The sequence below is a fragment of the Phoca vitulina genome, unplaced genomic scaffold, assembly GCF_004348235.1.
Source record: "Phoca vitulina isolate PV1807 unplaced genomic scaffold, GSC_HSeal_1.0 scaffold34, whole genome shotgun sequence".
Taxonomy (NCBI): domain Eukaryota; kingdom Metazoa; phylum Chordata; class Mammalia; order Carnivora; family Phocidae; genus Phoca; species Phoca vitulina.
Genome location: NW_022589737.1, coordinates 13,615,597 through 13,632,860, shown reverse-complemented (window position 1 = coordinate 13,632,860; position 17,264 = coordinate 13,615,597).

Genomic DNA, 17,264 nt, shown 5'->3' with positions numbered 1-17,264 from the left:
TCAGAGATTAATCTTGATTGTATATAGGTGGAGGGGAATGCATTAAATGACTCATCAGGCATTTGAGACATATGAAAGAGATAGTAGATGTTAGGAAGCGTTATTATATAATCATTGCTATGCATGATTAATGCTCTCTAGAGAAATAGTGAGCATCTGAGGTAAAGAAACTGGCACTTGAAAGTCAGGAGTGAAAGTCTGAGGGCTAGTGTGGTTGCACATAAAGAATATCTAACCTCCTGCAAGAGGAGGATAGAGAAAGCTGAGACCCAAGACCAGGACTGTGGTTAAACATCAAAGACAGCTAAGCACCCAACTGAAGTAAGTATATTTTGCCAAGATCAGAACTCTGTTTGAGAAGAATGAGACCCTAACAGATGAATCTCATGAACCTTCTGAGCCTATAGACATGGTGGGTCCATTGATCCTTAGTAAGAAGTAGCATTTCCTTTAAACTGAAAGATAATGCAGGGTTTTTTTTCTTACAAAGCAACAATCTCTTGGAGTCATTAGAATTTATCTATTCAAATGGCTTGAGCAGAAGTCTTTTTCTTTTGGGGGGGGTGTTAAATCTGTAAGTTATATGTCTTTACAAATGAAAATAAAACTATAGCGTATTGCATTAGTTGGAGATCAATAGTAGTAATAGATTTAAACCATTAATTTTTAGAAAAAGAATATATAACCATTATTGATTTTTCTCACAATCAACATGAAATCATAACACTTTTAAATTAGCAATAAAATAAGCAAGTTTACATTAAAAATACAAACGACAAAAAACCATTGATTCCTCCTTCCCCCTCAGGAACTTCCCTACCCACCATATTGGCCACTTGGGCTGTACTTCGTATTAAATCACAGAATAACCCAAATGAGGACAAGTTGAGTCTGAGAGGCAGGGAATGGACTATGTTACAAAAGTATTGTAATACTTATCTGGCCTTTACCTGATAGGAACCATAGCACTATACGTGGAACTGCATACTTGATTAAAGGAGCTGGAAAATAAAATTGGACAGGGAAGTTTTTTTTTTTTTTTTACTTGGGAGCACCGTTCTAAAATCCAGTGTTTAATATCTGTTCAGGACAACATGAAATGCTGTGACTCATTATGAGGATGTTCACAGAGGTGTGGAGAAAGCAATAACTTTTACAAGTAAAGTTGTAATGCATATGATAGAAGAAAGAATTCAAAGGCTGAGTGAAGTGGGCATACTGGAGTGTGGCTAGAAGACCTGCTGGATGACTACATTTTATGGGAAGGCCTGGAGGACACACATTTATCAAACCTACAATGAATACATTGGTGACAGTGGAACTTGCATCATAAAATATTTAGTGTGGCTCTGAACTATAGGCCAAGGCTGTCAATTGGAGAACCTATTGTAGAATTCAGATCACTGATAGCAATGAAGATGAGAGGATCCCAAAACTATAGAAGCCAAGTGATGCTAATTAACTGCCAAAAGCCAAGAGAAAACAAGCTTAGTAATGATGGGTAAGGTTTCAGGGACAGTCAAGGGGAGACCAATTCACCAAGAGTTATAGAGGTAGTTTATAGACCACATACCCTAGTGGTAAAATAGATAAGTATCTATCAATGGTACTATCCAACTTGTATTAGCAGGAGAAATCAGGAATATGTGGTCAGAAGGAAGGGAGTGGATCATTCTCTCCATTAAAAAGTCATGCAATGTTATATGTCCATTTTTTTTTTTTTTCAATAAAGCTGGAATGGGAAAGGGATAAAATCAAGGAGAATCAATCTCTTTTACAACTGCACCAAAAATCTTAAGACATCTAGCAATAAACCTAACCAAAGTAGTAAAAGACCTGTACTCTGAAAACTATAAATCACTGATGAAAGAAATTTAAGATGATACAAGGAAATGGGAAAACATTCCATGCTTATGAATTAGAAGAACAAATGTTTTTAAAATGTCTATACTACCCAAAGCAATCTACACATTTAATGCAACCCCTATCAAAATATCACCAGCACTTTTCAGAGCTAAAAACAAACAATCCTAAAATTTTTATGGAACCATAAAAGACCTTGAATAGCCAAAGCAATCTTGGAAAAAAAAAAAAAAGGCAAAGCTGGAGGCATCACAATTCTAGACCTCAGGTTATATTACAAAGCTGTAGTGATCAAGACAATATGATACTGGTACAAAAATAGACATATAGATCAATAGAATAGAATAGAAAACTCATAAATGAAGCCACAACTATGTGGTGAACTGATCTTTGACAAAGCAGGAAAGAATATCCAATGGAATAAAGACCATCTCTTCAACAAATGGTGTTGGGGAAACTGGACGGTAATATGCAAAAGAATGAAACTGGACCACTTTCTTACACCATATACAAAAATAAGACCTAAATGTGAAACAGGAAACCATAAAAATCCTAGAAGGGAACACAGGCAGTAACTTTTTGACAATAGCTCTAGCAACTTTTTTGTAGATATGTCTCCTACGGCAAGGGAAACAAAAGAAAAATAAACTATTGGGACTACATCAAAATAAAAAGCTTCTGCACAATGAAGGAAACAACCAACAAAACTAAAAGGTAACCTACAGAATGGGAGAACATATTTGTAAATGATATATCTAATAAAGTTTTAGTATCCAAAATAAACAAGCTATATAACTCAACACCCAAAAACAAATAATCCAATTAAAAAATAAGCAGGGGACAGGAATTAATATTTTTCCAAAGTAGACACACAGATGACCAACAGACACATGAAAAGATGCTCAACATTATTCATTATCAGGGAAATACAAAACAAAACTACAGTGAGATATCACCTCATACCTATCAGAATGACTAAAATTAACAACACAGGAAACAACAAGGTGTGGTGAGGATGCAGAGAAAGGGGAACCCTCTTACACTGTTGGTGGGAATGCAAGTTGGTGCAGCCACTCTGGAAAACAGTAGGAGGTTCCTCAGAAAGTTGAACATAGAGCTACCCTATGATCCAGCGATTGCACTACTGGGTATTTACCCCAAAGATATAAATGTAGTGATCCAAAGAGGCACCTGCACCCCAATGTTTATAACAGCTATGTCCAGAATAGCCAAACTATGGAAAGAGCCCAGATGTCCATCAACAGATGAATGGATAAAAAAGATATGGTATATATATATAATGGAAGAGTACTCAGCCATCAAAAAAATGAAATCTTGCCATTTGCAATGACATGGATGGAACTAGAGGGTATTATGCTAAGAGAAATAAGTCAATCAGAGAAAGACAATTATCATCTGATCTCACTCATATGTGGAATTTAAGAAACAAGACAGAGGCTCATAGGGGAAGAGAGGAAAAAATAAAATAAGATGAAATCAGAGAGGGAGACAAATCATAAGAGACTCTTAATCTCAGGAAACAAAGTGAGGGTTGCTGGAGGGGAGGGGATTGAGAGGATGGGGTAACTGGGTGATAGACATTAAGGAGGGCATGTGATATAATGAGCCCTGGTTATTATATAAGACTGATGAATCACTGAATTCTACCTCTGAAACTAATAATACAGTGTATGTTAATTAATTGAATTTAAAGAAAAAAAAACATTTTAAAAAAGAATGAAATCTTGCCACATGCAAAGATGTGGATGGAGCTAGAGAGTATTATTCCAAGCAAAACAAGTCCAGTCAGAGAAAGATAAATACCATATGATTTCACTCATATGTGGAATTTAAGAAACAAAACAAATGAATATAGGGGGTAGAAAAGAGAAAGACAGAGGCAAACCAAGAAACTCAACTATAGAGAAAAAACTGATGGTTACCAGAGGGCAGTGGGTGGGGGGATGGGTGAAATAGGTGATGGGGATTAAGAAGTGCACTTGTGATGAACACTAGGTGTTGTATGGAAGTGTTGAATTATTATATTGTACACCTGAAACTGATATTACACTGTATGTTAACTGTCTGGAGTTCAAATAAAAACTTAAAAAAAAAAATGACTGAAAATTTACTCACATTAGTGTTAGACACCAAATCATATATCCAGGAAGCTCAGAGCATCATGTGGGATAAATGCCAAAAACAAACAAACAAACAACAAAACACACACACACACACACACACACACACAAAACTATACCTAGGTATATAATATTCAAATTGCAGAAAATCAAAGATTAAGAAAAAAAAATTAATAAGGCAAAAGAGGATAAAAAGACAGATAAGCTATAGAGAAATAAAGATGAGAATTACACCCTACTCTCCTCAGAAACCATACAAACAAAAAGAGAATTTACTAAAATATTTCAAGTCTTCAGAGAAAAGACAACAACAACAACAACAACAAAAAGAGCAACCAAAAATCCTATACCCTGCAAACTTATCCTTCCAATGTGAAAGAGAAATAAAGACTTACTCAGACATCAAAAAAACGAGAAATTTGTTGTCCATAGACTTGCTTTACAAACAAAACGTTAAAAGAAGTTCTTCAGTGAGAACGGAGATGATATAGATCACAAACTTATATCTACATAAAGAAAGGATGAGCATAGGAAAATAAAAGTGAAATAGCTTATTTTCCTTATTCTGGAGTGATCAAAGAGATAACAGTTTGTTAAAAATATTAATAAGAAAAATGTATTTAATCATATATACTAGTATATAGGCATATACTTACATATGCATTGTATAGGCACTATAGATATATACACACTGTATGTATATGTAAGTACATATACACTATATATAACACTATATGTATATGTAAGTACATATACACTATATATAACACTATATGTATATGTAAGTACATATACACTATATATAACACTATATGTATATGTAAGTACATATACACTACATATAACACTATATGTATACACGTAGGTATAAATGAAATAACGACAGCAATGGTACAAGAGATAGGAGTAAGGGATTAAGAATATTCTGCCATTATAATGTATTCACACTAACTGTGAGGAATTATATAGTATATAGTTTTCTAAGCACATTTGGATTGGTTGTTAATTTATATGGCAATTTCAGGAAAGAAAGTGGAAAAAAAGGAATATAATTGATAAACTAAAAAAGAAGAAAAATGGGATTATATAAAATGCTCAATTAAAACTACAAAAGGTAAAAAAAAGTGGAAGACAGAAATAGCAACAAAGAACAAGGGTAACAAATAGAAAATAGTAACAGATATGATAGAAATTAAACCAAATATACCATTAATCATTTTAAACATCAGTGGTGTTAGTATACCAATAAAACAACAACAGAGATAGATTGAAACAAAAAGCAGACTCAACTACATTTAGTCTATAAGAAATTTACCTTATTTTTTTATTTTTATTATTTTTATTTCTTTAAAATCAATTAATAACATATAGTTTATTAGTTTCAGAGGTAGTTTAGTGATTCATCAGTTTTATATAACACCCAGTTCTCATTACATCAAGTGCCCACCTTAATGCCCATCACCCAGTTACCCCATACCCCCATCCACCAACAACCCTCAGTTTCTTTCCTATAGTTAAGAGTCTCTTATGGAAGAAACCCACTTCAAATATAGTTATTGGTATGGGTGCCTTGGTGGCTCAGTTGGTTAAGTGTCTGACTGTTTTTTTTTTTTTTAAGATTTTATTTATTTATTTATTTGAGAGAGAGAGAGAGAGCATGAACATGAGTGAGGTAGGGGCAGAGGGACAAGCAGACTCCCCACTGAGCAGGGAGCTGGATGTGGGGCTTGATCCTAAGACCCTGAGATCATGACCTGAGCTGAAGTCAAATGACTAACCAATGGGGCCACCCAGGTGCCCTAATGTCCAACCCTTGATTTCAACTCAGGTCATGATCTCAAGGTTGTGAGATTGGGCTCCATGGAGCCTGCTTGAAATTCTATCTTTCTCTCTGCTTCTGTCTCTGTCTCTCTCTCTCTAAAAAAAAAAAAAAAATATATATATATATATATATATATATATATATATATATACATACACATATATAGTATTAGTAAATCACTTTTTATAGCATTGTATTTTCCATTTTGCATCATTTATTCAATGAAAATGTATTAATTTATTTTTTCTTTTGTTATAAGCATTGAAGGGATAATTAGGACATGACCTCTGTTTTCAGTGTTACAGTTGTAGCAACAATGTGGCAAGTGCTAGAATAGAAATATGTATGAAAAGCTATCATCTAAGAGTTTCTTAAATTGAGTTCCAAGGAACTTTTTGCATCAGAGTCATCAGGGAGCTTGTTAAAAATTATAGATTCATGACCTCTACCAGGCCTGTAAATTATAATGTCTCAAGAGTTAGGAATCGAATGTTTAGTAAAAACTACTAACTGAATTGTAAACTAGACAGGAGCTAAGTGTTTCTTAGAAGTGACAGAAGTTGGAAAGGGGCAAAGATAAAGAAAGAAGAATAAGAGGATCAGTTTACCTGGCAGAAAAGCAAGAATGGATGTGAGCACTCTGAGAGGGAAGAGATCGCATTTGGCAAAGCACGTAAGTATGAAAGCATAAGGAATATTCTGAAATCCCCATTAAATACATAGGTATTTATGTTGGTAACTCGTTTTACAAATGAGGAAGTTCAGAAACAATGTTGTTAATAACCTGAGTTCACTCATGACCACTTACAGTTGAGCTAGAATTAAAACCACTTCTCACAAGTCAAGTAATGCTATAGTCTCTCCAAAATTTTAATAAACCAGTAGCATTTGCGCTCCAGTACCATTGTCAGAAGCACTCTGCAATTCCCCAAATGACTGCTGCAAAATGGAATGTAATGGTTCTCGAGGTGCTGCAACTTCCAACAGATAACAGAAGTACATTGAACTACTCAACACTCATGTTTTTTTTATCTTCAGTCTGGGCCTGATTTGAAATGGGAAGCCACTAGTGTGCGGAGTTATTTTACTCTAAAACAGGTTTGGAAAACCTCTTGGCTAGTATGTGCCTCTGTAAGTCTAAGAAACAGTTAATGTGCTAATATCAAATAGACAAATAGGTTAAGAAGGAGCTCTTCTGGACAAAAGTAAGACGGCATCCTGGCATTTCCTTAAAGTCCTTCCTTCAAAAGTATTATTTCCTTGTTTCCTTTTATTGTGTATCTGCCATGGTGTTCTCATTAGGGCTTCTGCTTCTGACAGCCTAAGGACAGCTGGGAGCTTGCTGGCTCGAGGGTAGATGTGGAGACAGTTTTACAGTGTGTCATCTTGTGGGTCGTGGTGCTGTAAATCTCAGCATTTTGTGATCCTCCTCCCTGAATTCTCAATGAGCGTAGAGGGCAGCAGAAAACACGCTGGTGGGGTGATACATTTGAAGTTCCTTGGGAGGAGTAGCAGCTCTAGGAAGGGCAAATGAAAGTTGCCAAAGTATAATTAGAGCCTCTGAACAGGAACTTGTCCAAAACACAGGATTATCATTCTTCCCTTTCAAACATGTTGTTGCAGTGATTGGGGGGCTTGGCACAGTACATGGCTGGTGGCAGATTACTCCCTGGGGTAATCAGGGGAGAATCAACACTTTCAATGAAACTCTAATTTCTGTAATATCTTATTTTTTGCTTTCATATATTTCCTGAGTTCTACATTTCATCTTCTGGTATTAGAATCTTCTCTTTGAGGCCTGGCATTTCTTTTTTGCACTCTTGTTTAGCAAATGCCACTAGTTACCTTGATTTTTATGAAGTTCATGTTTTAAAATAAGTTCTGATATGTTGTGTAATTTATAATTTAAGTATTATTAATATACTTCATATATCATACATATTCCCTATAGTGATATGCTTTAATCATTCTTCAGTGAATATCAGGTTTGTTAAATATTTTGAGTAAGATATAAGTATTCTGAGTGAAAATATTCAATGTTTATGCAGTAAATTCTAAGCGGAAAAAAATTACGCCCGGGATCATAGGACATACTTTAGCTTTTATCAGCAATTGATAGTTTTTAAGTCACAAGAGAGAAATGAGAGGTTGGCTACAAAGGAAATACGATCACCTATTTATCAGGGATAAATGACTGATATCTTCAATGATACGAAGGGAAATTTGTTTGGTTTAAGAATTTTATAGCTTCACCTCATTCAGATAGGCATCCCATTCCCAATTTTGAGATATGGCTCATTTTTGGCTCCTGGCTTCCTATTTGAAGCATGACTCTGACTCCAAGTTTTGCACAGCTTCAGATAAATTTCCACACCATGGAAAGTATGACTCTGTCTCAAAGCCTTGTTTTTGTGGTTCAATGTGAGTTCTAAAAACCTTAGGCAATGGGGCTTTGGTCCCACTGGATTTCCACTTTTATCTTATTTTGGAGCCCCATCAACATTTCTAGTCTACAGTTTTCTGTTTCTAATATTAATAATGTGAGCCTATATTTATCAGTATTTAAAATGGTCTCTATCATTCTAATACTAGTGTGTGTGTTGGGCAGAAGAAGTCTTATATCATACAGTTTATAGTTCAGCAGCTAGAAGATGTATTACTTAAAAAATATATTAAATGCAATTTGTTAAATAAAAAGTGCAGAGATTGTGAAATTTAAATTCTTTGGAGGTGCCATGTTACTGCTGAGCCATCCTACAGATTTGATTTCAATGCCAATCAACATGCTTGTTGCATGAGTCCTTTAGAGCAAGAAATGGCACTTATAAGCCCATGATGAGGCATAGACAGTGGCACTGAACCTTTTTTCCTTTTGCTATTTAATAATTGCAATTCAAGACTGATGGTGGTTTAAGTTGGAGCAACAAGCTTGTATATGGTTCCAAATCTCTAGTAGACTTTCCAGCTCGAAAATGTTTGGGTTATAATTTGTACAGAATGATGATAAGCCATTTATCATTATTATTAAGTGATTTATTATTAATCCTATTGTTCTTTTTCTCTATGAATTTAATTTAAGATCAAATTAGTTCATACCACGTTACCTATCATGCAGATATTTATATTTAAAATCTTCCACCTCCACATTCCACATTATTTAAATATACTATTAATGCATGCTTTAAAAATAAGTTGCATGCAATATGGATTTGCTATCAGTGACGTTCTGCATCAACATGTCAATATTTCAAATCATATTCTGAATTCAAAACCATTATATTAATTCTATACCTTTAAAAATGACCCACAAAATAAATCTATAATTATGTCTAAATATTATCTACCATATGAATTCTGTTCAGTGCAATTCAAATTTTATGAAAATTGTGAAATAAATAAAGATGCAGGGCTATAATCCATTTTCTCCTGTTACAGAGGTGTACCCAGAAAAGAAAACAAATGAGCCAGTCAAATCTGTAATGCTAATACTAATGATAGCCCTCTTAGAAAACAAACTGATGATATTTACTACAGGGAGATTTCTTACCTATAGAATGCTATAGGAAGATATACCTGGTCTGTGTAGCAATGCTCATAGTAAAAAAAATGGCTTTAAAAAAAAAAATCCTATGTAACCATCTGAGTATAAAATGGAAATGTTTAATGATAAAACAGATCTTTGTTTTTTGTAACTAACACAACTGCATACAGTAATTAGGGAACCTCGTATTTAATGTGGGCAAGAGCATATCCAAAGTAGCAAGGACAGTCAAGTTGACAAAACCCTGATGTCTTCCATCTGTATTTGTGCCTCAGGGTTATGTGTATACTTGAAATATTTAGCAAATCTTGCTTCTTGATAAGATCTCTGATTTTTGTGTGATTCCAGCCTTTGCATTTAAATATATTGCTGTTAGAAATCTTTATTTTCCAAGGAATATATGAATGAAATACTCCTAAAGTGGTTTTTACCATTTAGCTTTTACATGTTGTATTCATTTAAAGATGCATCTTTGTGCTAAATTAAATTAGTTTCCTTTTGAAATTTTGTAACATTGTATAATGTTTTTTCCTATTGGTAATATCCATTTAATTTCACATTATTTTCCATCTAATATTACCTTGTTTTGGGCATTTGTTGTATTCATTTTGCTGCTGTTGTTGTTGTTGTTGTTGTTGTTTTATCCTGACTATAAGCACTGAACTAGAAGAGAATTTCAATTAGTTCCTTTATGTTGGGGTCTGGAAAGATTTATAATTATGCACGAATGTCAACATCGGAGTTGAAAGTACCTACTGCAAACTTGAGGATTTTAAAGTGACTTATTTAGACAAAAAGGAAGATTTGGGCAGCAAAACATGTGATCCCTAATCTGAGTTTAGTAACTGGAATTATAACAAATTAATATAAAAACCTCATTTTACTTGTTATACAGCTTACAGATAAATAAAATCTGATACCTGTATCTGTGCATTTTAATAATGAAGCAACATATCGTTTACCTGATAAGCAAGACTCACAAACATGAAGATGTTAATACTCCTTGAGCTGATTTGTCAATTCAATACAATTCCAATGAAAATCTTAGAATAATTCTTTCAGGAATGTAAGTTAATTTTAAAGTTCATACGGTAGACAAAAGGTCAAGAAATAGATCATTCCCAAGGAGTAGAAGGTGGGAGATATGCTCCTACCAGGGGTCAAGAATTTGTTCAAAATTATTACAAGAAGACAAAGTATAAACATACTGAAAAGTAGAATAAAATAAACATTTAATTTATAACAAAGGTGTGATTCCAGATTACTGAAAGGGACCATAAGATAGAAATTTCTAAGACAATTTTAGTTATCAATATTGAAAAAAAATGTTTATCTTTATACCACACCACACAAATAAATCAACTCTCATGGAACTTTGCAAGTGCCATAAAGTAAAATGTAAAATGGTGTAGCTGCTTTAGAAAATAGTCTGGTGATTTCTCAAAAGTTCAAACATAGACTTAGCATATGACCCACAGTTCTACTCCTGGGACATACCAGAGTGAGATGAAAATAGGTGTCCACATAGAATCTTATACATGAATATTTACATAAGTATTATCCATAATAGCCAAAAGGTGGTAACAACACAGTTGTCTACAAACTGTTGAATGACCAAACAAAATATGGTGTATCCTTGCAATGGGACACTATTCATCCATAAAAAGCAATCAAATGCTGATACATGCTACAATATAGATGAACCTTGAAAAGATGCTGAACGAAAGAAGCCAGATACTAAGACTGAATATTGTATTACCCTATTTGTATGAAATATCCAGAATAGGGAAATCCACAGAGATAGAAAGTCAGGGGAAAAGAGGATTATAAAGTGACTCTTAATGGGTATGGGGATTTTTTTTTAGGGTGATAAAAATGTTCTAGGAATAGAAAGTGGTTGACTATTGTGGTTCAATATTATGAAGGTTCAATATATGCTGCCTAGACATCTGAAATGGGGGGGTGTATGGCTCCATGGCCTAACTAAGCCATTTTCCCCAGTCTACTGTGGATAAAGTTACCTCACCAAACAACCCTCCTTAACACAGGGAAATGAGTTTCAGGCAAAATTCCTCTTTATCCCTGAGTAGCAGGTTTTGGTTCCCTGTCAGTCTGTGGAATTATTTGAAAAAACCAATCACATCCTTTTGTGGGAACAAAGGATCACTCTACCCTTCTGCTATTACAAAACCTATCTCCTGCTGTCCCTGTTTGTTTACTCTCTTCTTGAATGCAACTCCTATGTGGTCCTGTGTGGTATGCTATATCCTCCCCCTAAGATTTGAGTATATGTGATTAATAAACTGATGTCAATCTCATCTGCCCTGTATCAGGTGTCAGGTGTTTGGCCATCCTCATAACCCTAAAGTGGGATTCCCTCTCTTACCAATTAAGTAAAGAACAAGCAATCAAAATGTGGTTGTACATCTCTGGTGAATATACACACAAAAAAAATCACTGAATTGGCACTCTAGAAGGGTGAATTAGATAGTATGCAAATTATAACTCAAGTGGAAAAAAATATTGAAAGAGATCTTTGTATTACTACTTCATATTACTTCATATTCACATTACTAGCAGTAAGTTTATATATAGAACATATTAAGAAATCCTACAAATCAATAAGTAAAATCCCAACAATCCAATAGGAAAATGTACAAAACATACATAAATAAGACATTTTACATAAGAAGGAAAGTGTAAATAAAGTGCAATTGCCCATAAACACAGGTCATGAGTTTCAGCCTAATAGGTGATCAAGAGAATGCAAGTTAAGGTAAATGAGATAATATATTGATACTCAGTTATTCTGAAATTCAAGAAACAGGATGTTGGCAACATTGGAGCAACAACAGTTAACTCTTGTTTCTTACTTGTGGAAGGACAAGTTGGCACAACAGCCTTGAACAATTGTGAATAGTATGTATATATCCTATGTCATGGTAATTACACTTCTAAGTATCCTAAGAAAAATTATGTTCTTGTAGATGATAACACATACAAAAATGCTCACGGAAGATTGTTTGTAATAATAATGAAAATTAAAAAAAATGATGGCAATCAAAAGGATACTGAATAATAATGATTCATTCACACCATGTGACACCATATTATAGGTAAAAATTAAGGAAGCAATGTTACGAATAGCAACAGAAAGGCCTCAGGTATATTAAATCCTGTTAATACAAATCTGATAGGTTGAGTGCTAAGTATATGGGTGATTGTTCTGTTTTACAACCCATGTACGTTAAATATTTTCTTTGATATATATCAAATTTAAATGATTAAATTTAAAATAGAGAGAGAAAATAAAGTGCAGGCACTGAGTATAAATAACTGAAATCATTTTACTGGAAAAGGGTGCACAGAAATGAATACTACTTGGAAGAAAATGAAAATTCAAAGAATTTTTTTTAAAGATGATAGACATTACTAGTTAGTCTAGTAATGTCTGAGAGATGTAATTTAATACCAAGAGGAAAGTGATGATGATATAGTATAAATTACTATAGTGGTTTCCTTTGGTAGGGCAGAGTAGAGGAATTCATAGAAACAAGAATATTTTATCCATTGAAATTATTAAAAAAATGCATTATGACTAAAGCAGATAGATTAAAAATACATGGTGGAAGGTTGGAGTTCTCTTGTAATTGTTTCTATTCTATCTGTGAAATTGAAAACAAAGCTACCAGCTGAAATAGAGGCAATGCAAGGAAATGTGATGAGTTTGAGGGAAACAATTATGTAAAAGAATTGTCCAAGGCTACAGGTTAATAAATGGCTGGACAATTAAAGCATTTAGCCCTAAGGCAATATTATTTCAATGTCAAGAGAGATTTGTCATCATGATTGTGGGGGTCTTTTCAGCCTTGTTCAATGATCATAATTCAGACTCAAAGTAGCAATTAATTATATATTTTTTTTCTTTTTGGAAAATTCAAGTGTTTTACTAACAATAGGGTTTTACTAATAGGAGGATGCGCCATCTATTGGCCAGCCCATTTCAGCCAAGTATTGGCTGGTCAAACATTTAGGAATCACTGGGGGCTGTAAATGGAGAAATTTAAAGATTAGATGGCATATTGTTATCTTTTTAAGTGAATGAGATTACAATTGGGAACAAAAGATGGGCAGATATATATGAAATTATTTACATATAAAATCTTTTTCTGATTGTCCTTGTCCCACTAGCAGGAATTTACCTACCGCAGAGTCCATTGTGACTAATATTAGGAGGCACCAGATCTGTTTAATACGTGATTATGAACGACCCTTCTCAGGTTTTATGTGACATCTGCCATTTATGCCCTCTTCTTATGCCTCACTTCACTTGATATGGGTGCTCACTGCATCTACAGGATGATAAGCTTTTTGTTTGTTTTTGCTTTTGTTTTTTGGGAACGTTGCTGGTATGTGCTACTAGATCTACAAGACAACTCTTTTTCTAGCTTAAAATGCTTTGATACATGCTGTCAAAGCACTAACATGCTGAGTTACAAAGTGAAAGAGAATGCTTCTCTCCACTTTTTATTATACTGTGTTCAACTGTAAATAAAATAGTGCTATGTATGCCCCAATCAATACCTCAAATAATTTTTGGTAAAAAAAAAAGAAGAAGAACTTTCACTTTTATTTCAAGTCTCAGTCTAACTTCTCTTTAGTGCACTGGGATGCAGCATAAATTCTAATTAGAATGGGGCTGGAAATGGGATTAATCTGAAGAACATATCACATGCTGTGTCCAGAATAGCCCTACTCAGGCAATAACAGAATGTGTTGCTATGTCATATTTGAAATGCCTAATGTTCTTCCCTTAGAAAGAATTTCCTCATGGAGCTATGTTATATTCTCTTGTTAATAACTTGTGAAGGGGGTCTCACCACTGGTACACCAGGTTGGCCTAGACTGTCTCTATTCCACTGTGGATACATCTTAAATTTCGGCTAAATCTTTGGTCAAACAAGGTTTTGTTTTTGTTCTGTCACAATTGATTCTTGGGATCTCATTCTGCAGTATTGATTTTGATGTTATAGCACTTACTGGAGAAGCCTGAGAAGATATAATCATTCTTCCACCTCCTTTGCTATCTTTCTGGCATGCTTCTATGATTCAGAAATGTCTGACTTTAATACATGGACCTACAGAAATAAAAGACAATACTGAGGAAAACTGAAATGTTCTAGAAGGTCAGCTTCACATCCTGTCCATTTATCTGTCTTCCCAAATTTTGATATTTCAAACTTGATCTCTTAGGGCTTCTAAGTCAAGCCAGTTTAAAAACTAAGGAGCAACTAAAATGCAAAGCACTCTGTTGGGTGAAATGGAGAATACAAAGATGAAGAAGTTATCTTCCTTTGTCACAGAAGTTCAAAAGCTAGTAATGAAAAAAGATGCATAACAAGTAACTTAGTAGACCAAAAATGCTCTAATCATAAACTAAATGTAAATTAAGTATAGTGTAGGAAAACACTAACTTTATTTGTGCAGATTCAGGGAGTTTTATTCAGGTATCTACAAATAAATTAACATAATGAATTATTTAGCATTTACCATCTTCCAGACGATGTGATACAGCATCTTTTAATACATGAGAATGATGTAGTTACATAGTCCTAAAACTTGAAGCAATTATCTTTTTTCCCCTTATGTCATTATGTGCCACACACACACACACACACACACTTTGTTTTTAGATACATCTGTAATTTTACTACAAAACCATTATTTTGGCATTAGTTGGTTATAAAACTTTATACCCATTGAATAGCAATTCTCATTTCTGTCTTCCTCCTGCTCTTGTATTTACCACTCTACTCTCATATTTTAGATATCTCATATAAGTAGAATCATTCACTATTTGTCCTTTTGTGACCGGCTTATTTCACTTATTATAATATCCTGTAGGTTCATCCATGTTATCACATATGACAGGAAGCATTTGTTCTGTTTGAAGTCTTATGTTCACTATAGAGTTAGTGACTTAACCTCCTCTTGATATATTAGGTATATCCTTAGATTAGATTAATATACGTGGTTGTTTTTAACTGTCTTTGCTTTCCCTCTTATTGGGCTTCTACATTTAGCACATCTACCTATCTGCACACATGGGACACACACAAGTACATATAGTTTTACAAGTATATTCCTCCATTAAATCTATATTTACTAACTTTGAAACACATCCGCAGAAACTAGCATTAGTTGGTTATAAAACTTTATACCCATTGAACAGTTATTCTCATTTCTGCCTCCTCCTGCCCTTGTACTTAACCATTCTATGCCCAGAAACTATACTCATTAAGAAAATGGACAAATTAATCCTATGCAGAAAAACAGTGTGTGTCATTGAAAACACACTTAAAATACATGTAATGTTTATTTTTCTATTCAATATTTATTGGTTTTTGCAATTTTCCAATGTCATAATAGATATATCAAGAAAAAAAAAGAGAAGGAATAAAAGATACCCTCTTTAAAAGATCTCATGTCTACTGCAAGGTTTTCAGACTTTTGGATCTCAGAACCTCTTTACACTCTAAAAAATATTAAGAACCTAAAGATTTTTTTTAATGTGGATTATGTCTACCAATAGTTGAAATGTTGGAAATTAAAACTGAGAAACTTTCAAAATATCTATTCAATGTTTTAAAAATAAAAATATATATTAACTTATATAACATATATGTTAAAATATATTTTTTTGAAAGAAAGAGAGCACATACATGTGTGTGAACTCTGAAGAGGGAGAGGGAGAGAGAGAATCTTAGGCAGGCTCTACGTCCAGCACAGAGCCCAAAGCGAGGCTCCATCTCACAACCCTGAGATCATGACCTGAGCCAAAATCAAGAGTCAGACGTTTAACTGACTGAGCCACACAGGCACCCCCAGGTAATAATTCTTTCAAATGAAAAATTAAAAAGAAAAGTAGCAATAACTTTTACTTTTTTATAAAACTCTTCAATGTTTGGTTTAACAGAGGACAGCTGGACTCTCACATCTATTTCTACATTCAATCTGTCCAATTATGCTGTTTTAGTTGAGCTATATGAAGAAAATACAACCATACAGATATGTAGTTGGAAAGGGGAATATTTTGATAAATTTTTTCAGAGCATGAAGGACATGTTTCTTTGATACTATTTAAAATTCAGCAACTTTCTTAATGGTTTCTTAAAAGTTAAGTTGAAATGTAGATTCTGAAACCATATCAATGAATTCCTTTAACTCTGTTACATTAAAACACATTGTTCTATCTTGATAAACTGTCAAATTTATAATGACAAAAATAATTCTCCAAAATTATAACTTTCTTTTGACAGTTCGAATTTCATCATTGGTCATTATTACTGTCAGTTGTTTCTCTTGAAATAACAAGTTCACTTCATTTCTTTTCAAGAATGTTTTAGCTAAATACCAAAGTGTGAATTACTATGGTTTATCTGTCAGCCATTGTTTTAAATAAAAATGATGTTTCATGAAAAAAGCAGCTAATTCAACTCACAACAATCAGACAAATGTTTTACTTGGAGTGTGCCTTGGTATACAGCAGAAGTGTTTTCCATGTACATCTCATTTTTCATACAGAATGTTAAAAAGTCATGTGCTCAAGTTTCAACATTTGATACAATTAATACATTTTTCCTACTTTATCAAGGACATTTTTCAGCAAACCTGTTTTGTGCTTGTTTTTGCTTTATGCAGTTATTTATTTGTTGTTTATTGTGTTTCTGTGAGTGTATGGAGGTGAGGAATATAATGATAGTTTGATCCCACTGCCTTGATTCATGCTAAGGCATCAATAGTTTTACCACCCCTGTTTTTGTACCATCAGTGCAAAAGCCAGCACAGTGAAAAAAGTGAATATTGTCTTAGTATTATTATGAAAATTGTTCCATTC